The 6842-nt window shown below is 43.7% G+C and overlaps 1 pseudogene; it reads right to left on the bottom strand.

The window, feature by feature from the left end:
• Nucleotides 1-402: 402 nt before the first annotated feature.
• Nucleotides 403-1811, bottom strand: LOC114206670 (etoposide-induced protein 2.4 homolog pseudogene; annotated as a pseudogene).
• Nucleotides 1812-6842: the final 5031 nt, after the last annotated feature.

Below are 6842 nucleotides of genomic sequence, written 5' to 3'. Positions count from 1 at the left end.
CCCAGGCTTGTTTTTTTGCCGTGGAGTCAGAGACACCAAAATCTAACCTGAGGGGCGTCTGGGTGGCTCAGTCATTAAGCAACTGCCTTGGGCTCAGGTCATGATCCCAGGGTCCTGGGATCGAGCCCCGCATCGGGCTCCCTGCTCAGCGGGGAGTCTGCTTCTCCTTCTCCCACTCCCCCTGCTTGTGTTCCCTCTCTCGCTGTGTCTCTCTCTGTCAAATAAATAAAATCTTAAAAAAAAAAATCTAACCTGAGTTACAAGAAACACTAAACATTGATGACTATAAAAGGAGTGACCGGGAGCAAATGAGATACTGCTTTCCCTCCCACATCCAATATATGTGCTTCACAGAAAAACAACAAGTCCACAAAACACAACAGCTAGAATTACAAAATCCACTCATCCGAGGGTGGTGGAAGGCAGGACGGGGAGCTGAGAGGGTCGATGGCACAGGGACAAAAACAGTATTCCAATCAGTCCAGGCATGGGGGCTGGCAAGTGCCAGAAAAGAACTACAGAAAAACCTGTGGTCCATTCAGACTCACCGGTGTTAAAAATCCACACACGGGTGTCAGGAAGATTCTGCCTTAAGTGCACTAGAGACAAAAGTCCCAATTCCTCAGCGAGAAGGGAATACGCAGAGGGCCCTCGGCAGAGCGGGTCCTGCCTTCCCTGGCAGAGGCGGGGACAAGGGAAAGAGCTGCTATGGCCTCTTCCAATCCCAGCCATCCCCTCTGGATGGCAGGCGACTGAGTGGCCTGAGGCAGCCTTCAGTTTGGCAGCAGACCGATGCGGTGTGAAGGGAATTTCTCTGTGGAGGTTGAGCTAGTCAGCGCGGACTGCAGGTAGACCGTCCTGTGGAGAAGTCTGTTGCTTAAGAAAACCGCCAAGGAGAAGAGGGGCAGCTGGGAAAGGTAGGCTTTGCCAGGGGTCTTCGCTTCCTTGGCGCTGATAATGAATAGAAGACAGAGGATGGGGAAGAGGCAGCCACTGATAATGCATGAGGACTGCATCGCTGCGAGGAAGGCGGAGGGCAAGCCAAATCCAAAGTCGTAAGGCCAGTTCCTTTCTATGTTTGACCACCGCTGGTGCATTTCAATTCCTTTACTGAACCAACGATATTCAAAGCAGTCCAGCGAGTAGAGAAGGGCCATATGCAGAAGACTAACCAGCTGAGCAACAAGGTGGCTGGGAAAGAGACTCACAGACATGCCCTGGATGAGGCAAAGAGCCTGCAGCAAAAGGCTGAAGAGCATGTCAGCAATTATTTTGCTGACACCAGGGAATGGGTGAGGCTTCCTCCCCCATACCTCAAATGCCAGGTCAGCTATGTCTTGAAATCCACTGGCATTTACAGCTTTGCGAAGCACAAACAGAGGGAGCACCCAAAGAGCACTGAAAATGGACATAAGGAAGAATTCCAGCCACGACCAAACATCTCCATGTTGTGAGGGGTCGCCAATAATTTGGGCTGTCACTGACTGCAGTACAGGAAGAAACACTCAATAAAACGAGAGGCTTAACCAGAATATTCCACCGTTCCAAGTGTAACACTGGAAATCTCTACTAAGCATACGTGGCTCACTCTCTTGCTTCCTTTCTGTACTCTGCGCTCTCCTCTGTGCCAGCACGGGGCTTGCCCCTCTTCCACGCTGCTCCTCTCTCTTGTGCCGAATCCGAGCATCTAGCTCTGAGATGGTACAAATTCCCCACAGGGAGTCTTTGATGCCCCTGGCAAGGTCCTGGAGAAAGGTTTTGACGCTGCCAGCCATCTCTTCACCACCCAAACTACCAACTACACAGAGGAGAGAGAAGCGGCTCAAAATCTTTCATCACTAAGGACCCGACCCCTCGCCCACCGGGGGCCCACTCGTCTTGCCTTCGACCCTCCGCGCCCGCCCAGCAGCTCCCACCTGGACGCTCCCAGGGCCCGGGCCACTGCGCCCACACTGCGCATGCCCGGACTGCCCGTTTTTGGGGGGGGTGGGGTGGGCGAAAACAATTCTTCTCATAAAATTGTATTTATGCTAACACACAGCATGTTTATTATCGTTATTCCTAAATAGATTCATGAAGTATTTTTAAATTTTTCATTTTAGGTTTCTAAAACAGCAAATACTCTTAGACATATCAACACAAATCAACAAAAGCTCTTTGGTGTCCCCTGTTGTTTTTAAGAGTGTGAAAGGGTCCCGAGACCAGAAAGTTTGAGAACCACTTCACTAAAGGATTTGAAAAATGTGGCAATGCTCCCCTCGCAGCATTAGAAACAATGTATAATAAACCTAAATACTCATCTTTAATCCGAATCAGACATGGCAAAGAAGGACATTTAAAAGGGAAGCAGAAAAAGACCACACAGAAAAGACCCGTATTTCAGAGCCATGATGCGAGCCCGGATCATATCACCTTCACTCAGGTAAAAGATGTGTTCTTGAATCATAAACAATGGTCTTGGGAAAAGCCTGATTTCGAATGGTTCTTGTGGAGTTGGGAATGACGCAACATCAGAAAGCAGGCTGATGGCCTCCTTCTGCCTGGTCTAGTCCTTCTGCTGGGCATCACTGGTAATCAGACCCAAACCCACTTGCTGTTTCAAAAATAAGTAATAATAATAATAATAGCTCTGTTTGCTGGGGAGCTCTCCCACCTGTGGAAAGGTACAACCCAGTTGACTCCCTAGGTCAAGTGGAAACCATGTGCCTCATCATACAGACACAGGCTGTGCTCCCAGCTGATACCTCAGGCCCTGGTCTGGGGCCAGCAGGGTGGCTCTGCCCTTTGCACAGAGGGATGGGGTCTGGACCTGCCAGAGCTCTCTGCTTTCATCTGGGTGGGTGGGTCAGAGGCTCTCAAACCTCTTTGGTCCTCTGCCCATGTGCCCTGGCCCTGGCCCTTCTGAGGCAAGCCTGTTAGAGAAATGAGACAGGTGTCCTACTGAGATCTCAGAAAACCCCTCAAGAGACGTAAAAGGGATCAACAACCTACATTTTACTGGGCTTTTTATATTTCACATATGGTAACAAATTATTCACATTGACGGTTCGGAAAAACAAAATGAAGGCATTTTTTAGGTGTTGTGCGCATCTGCTAGTGGATTAGCCAAACCAGGAAACGAATCACAGACTGGCAGACAGACACAGGATGAGTCATTTTGTTAGCAAAGTCATTAGTTGCTGTATTTATGTTTTACCTTCTCAAAGGAGTTTAAGTTAGCTTATAAAAATACACAACAAAATATTTGAAATAGAGGAAGTTAAGTGGATTACTTTTCAAATATCCCGAACTCTCAGACTGAATGAAAAGAAACGAAAAGGAAACCTGGGGGGTTTCCAATGGAGGAAGGCATTTAGCTCCAACAACAATCACCAGCACTTCTGTGGAATCATAAACTCGGAGCCAGAAACTTTTGTGAAAGTGGAAAAGAGAGTTAACCTACAATAAGGGAACATATACCCACGTGTGACTCTGTAGATTTCTGTTGGAATCTTAATTGTACAGTCTTGCAAAATACTTCCATATCCTTGCAACCTTAATTTTAAATGTAAAAAAATGGGGGGAGGACTTAATCTCAAATAAATGAATAGATGAAGCAATCCGACCAAAGGGTCAACAATGTCAGAAAATAAGAGAAAGTTGGGAGTAAGGTCGGTGTACAAACCATTTGTAGACAGAAGGCTACAGTTTTACCTTGAGCTCTCTAGCATCCAGCACAGGCAAATGGATGTGATAAACCAAATATTTCTTGAGGTCCACCCTCAAGGCAAGGAGGCATGGGGGCAAGGAGGTTCAGCTGCTTAACGTGAAGACTTTTTTGCCTGAATTAATTGAAGAGCCTTTGCGAGGTGACTTTAACAACGTAGTAAATGTAGTAAAGTCCGAAAACAATGATCTAGCCAACTAGCGGTCATCAGATTTGAGTATATGATTTCCCCCTACTTTCTCCCTGGTAATATTAGTAATGTTAGTTGCCTACATCTAAATGGAATCTGGTGAAAATGAAAAGCCTCTGAGAAAAGGAAAACAAACTAGTCAAATGAAAGGCATTATTAGAACTAATATTGAAAACTTGAGAGCCAGGAAGATTTGAGTTAAAGTTTGGCACTAACTTGTTGGCTGTGCCATCCTTGGCATGTTACTGAACCTCTCTGAGTTTTTGCTTCATCATCTGTAAAATGGAAACTATAATAGTACCTACCTCATAGGGCTGCTTTGAGGATTAAATAAAATAATGCACATAAAACACTTAACAGAGTGCCTTGTCTATAATAAGCACTCAATAAACATCAGACTATGATTCAAGGAACTCCTGCTACACAGACTCATTAAATCCTCACCATAACCCTGTGGAGTAGGAGGGCATTTATTATTACCTTATTCTGTAGACTGAGACAGAGCTGTAGTTTGCCTAACACAGACAGAACCATTTGGTGAAAAGAAGGGTTTACCTACATGATCTAAATAAATGAGCTACTCTGGAGGCCCTCTGATTCTATCTATCATTAGAGATTTCTTCCTTTGCATTAATCTCTGGCTTTCAATATGAATAATAACCCGTGAGTGGTGGCACATTAAGAGTTTATGATTTTACGGAGGAGGGCAGATGTGGGATGCTCACCACATACAGAAGACATAACTAGAATGTAGTAATTTGTTTTGCTTTCATTGTACTCATTTTTATAGCTAACTTCTATTAATGACAAGGACACTGGTTGTTTATTTACAGTGATAATGTATAATTTCTTTTTTAAATAAAGATACTTGAGTTTTAGAGGTGGTTGACTTAAAGAAGAGCATTAAGTTTTGTATTTTTTTAAAGATTTTATTTATTTATTTGACAGAGAGAGAGACAGCAAGAGAGGGAACACAAGCAGGGGGAGTGGGAAAGGGAGAAGCAGGCTTCCCGCCAAGCAGGGAGCCCAATGCGGGGCTCGATCCCAGGACCCTGAGGTCATGACCTGAGCCGAAGGCAGTTGCTTAACCAACTGAGCCACCCAGGTGCCCAAGAAGAGCATTAAGTTTTAAAAATGCAGTTGGTGAATGGATATGGCAAAAGTCATGGTGGCCATTCCAAACATCTGCAGTTTGGAAATTGCTACTTGATAGGGTAAAATACATACTCGTGAACCCATCTCATGCAGCCTTCTCTGCTGTGGCCTCAGCTTGTGATTCCAGTGTCTTTCTTCAATATTCCTGATACTCTAGTCACATGGAGATTGATTGATTGGGGGGATTGATTGATTGATTGATTTATCACTTTGGGGGACTGATTGATTGATTGATTGATTGATCTATCTCTTTAGAAGCTAGTTCCCCTCATTGGAATTCTCTTCCCTTCCTCACCTCCTTGAAAACTAAATTTCTTCAAATCCACTCTAGAAAACCTTTCCAGATGCCAACTCTGACAGCACCCCTGAGCCATTCTCACCACGCTAAGCAGAGTGGAGCTTTCATCCATTCATGCTTCTCATTCAGAGGATGACCCTAGAGTATGATACCTTCCAGGATCCCTGCTCTGTGTGCTTCTAAATAAGGTATAGTCTTCATTTAAGTGTGGGTTTTTAAAATATTTATATCAAGCTTGTAATTGTGTTATTTAAGCTTTCTGTATCTTTTCCAAATTGTGTACTCTTAATCTACGAGTATATAAAAATCTTCAACTTTTATGATGAATTTGTAAATTTCCCTTATAATTTAACATGTTTGCTTTCTATTTTTCCATAGCATGTTATTCAGTGCCTACAAGTTCACAACTATGGTATCTTTTTGGTTGGTTATGACTGTGTCCTGTATTCATCAGTAGCTAGATGTTGAATCAAGGGCAGAATTTGATAAAAAGTGGGTTATAAAAGAGGTCCAGAGAGGCTTGGGGTCACAGGAGAAAGAGAATACCCCGATGGTGGCAGGGCTATATCCCCTTTTGAAGTTATAGGCTGGAGGCAAGGCCACCCAGCTTTCCAAGGGCCTATGGAGATGAGGAACCTGAAAAAAGAAAAAGTGTTGGCTCCCCAGTATATAAAGAAAAACTGTAAAACCAAAATTAATCAGTATTTATTATCTTCAATAACAGTAAAATTTAATACTCATAAATTTTATTATAGATTGAAAACAATCTTTAGATTAACTTTTCTTACCTTAGCAGAATTCCCAAGGATAAACAATGATTTGCCAAAAAATTATAACCAATTAATTATAAGTTAAAGAAGTTTTAAAAATTATAAATAATATGATACACAAAGTTATACTTTAAAATTTTACAGCAAAAATATTGTGCTTAATGGGCATTTTAATATCTTTGATGGGAAGCGAGGTGGAAAAGTACATGGGACTAGGAGAGTCTTAAAATGACTCAAGTTAAGGGGATCTTAGAGATGTCTTGAAAGAGGCATTTAAGTGGGACCCTAAAGAATAAGGAAGTTTTTCACCAAAGCAGTGGCAGAGGTAGAGGACATTTCACATAGAGATAATAATGTAGTGGCCAAAATGCACACAAAGATTTGGAGGACAGAGAGGAACTAGGCTGGGGTAGAGGGGATGGGGGCTGAAACCCTCACACCCTGACTGTCCTTGAATGCCTTGAAATATGAGCCACAGAGGACAACTCCTGAGTTTGCAAATGCCTCCCAGGGTCATTACTCACTAGAAGCATGCTCTAAGGTTTCTCTTCCCAAAGTGAATTCGTTTTCATTTCAGTCTGGGCCATCTGGCTTCCGACAAGGGATACAGTAGTGAGAACTAAAGAGGCCAAGAGGCCAAAATATGCAACTGCTCCCTGCTCCCTTGCCTGCCCGGGCTGCCCCCTAACCCCTGTACATCCATCCATTAACACGCAATTAATC

Source organism: Eumetopias jubatus, unplaced genomic scaffold (genome assembly GCF_037043125.1).
Source record: "Eumetopias jubatus isolate StellerSeaLion01/CBP00866 unplaced genomic scaffold, mEumJub1_p1.0 scaffold_2, whole genome shotgun sequence".
NCBI lineage: Eukaryota > Metazoa > Chordata > Mammalia > Carnivora > Otariidae > Eumetopias > Eumetopias jubatus.
This window is presented reverse-complemented; position numbering and strand designations above follow the sequence as displayed.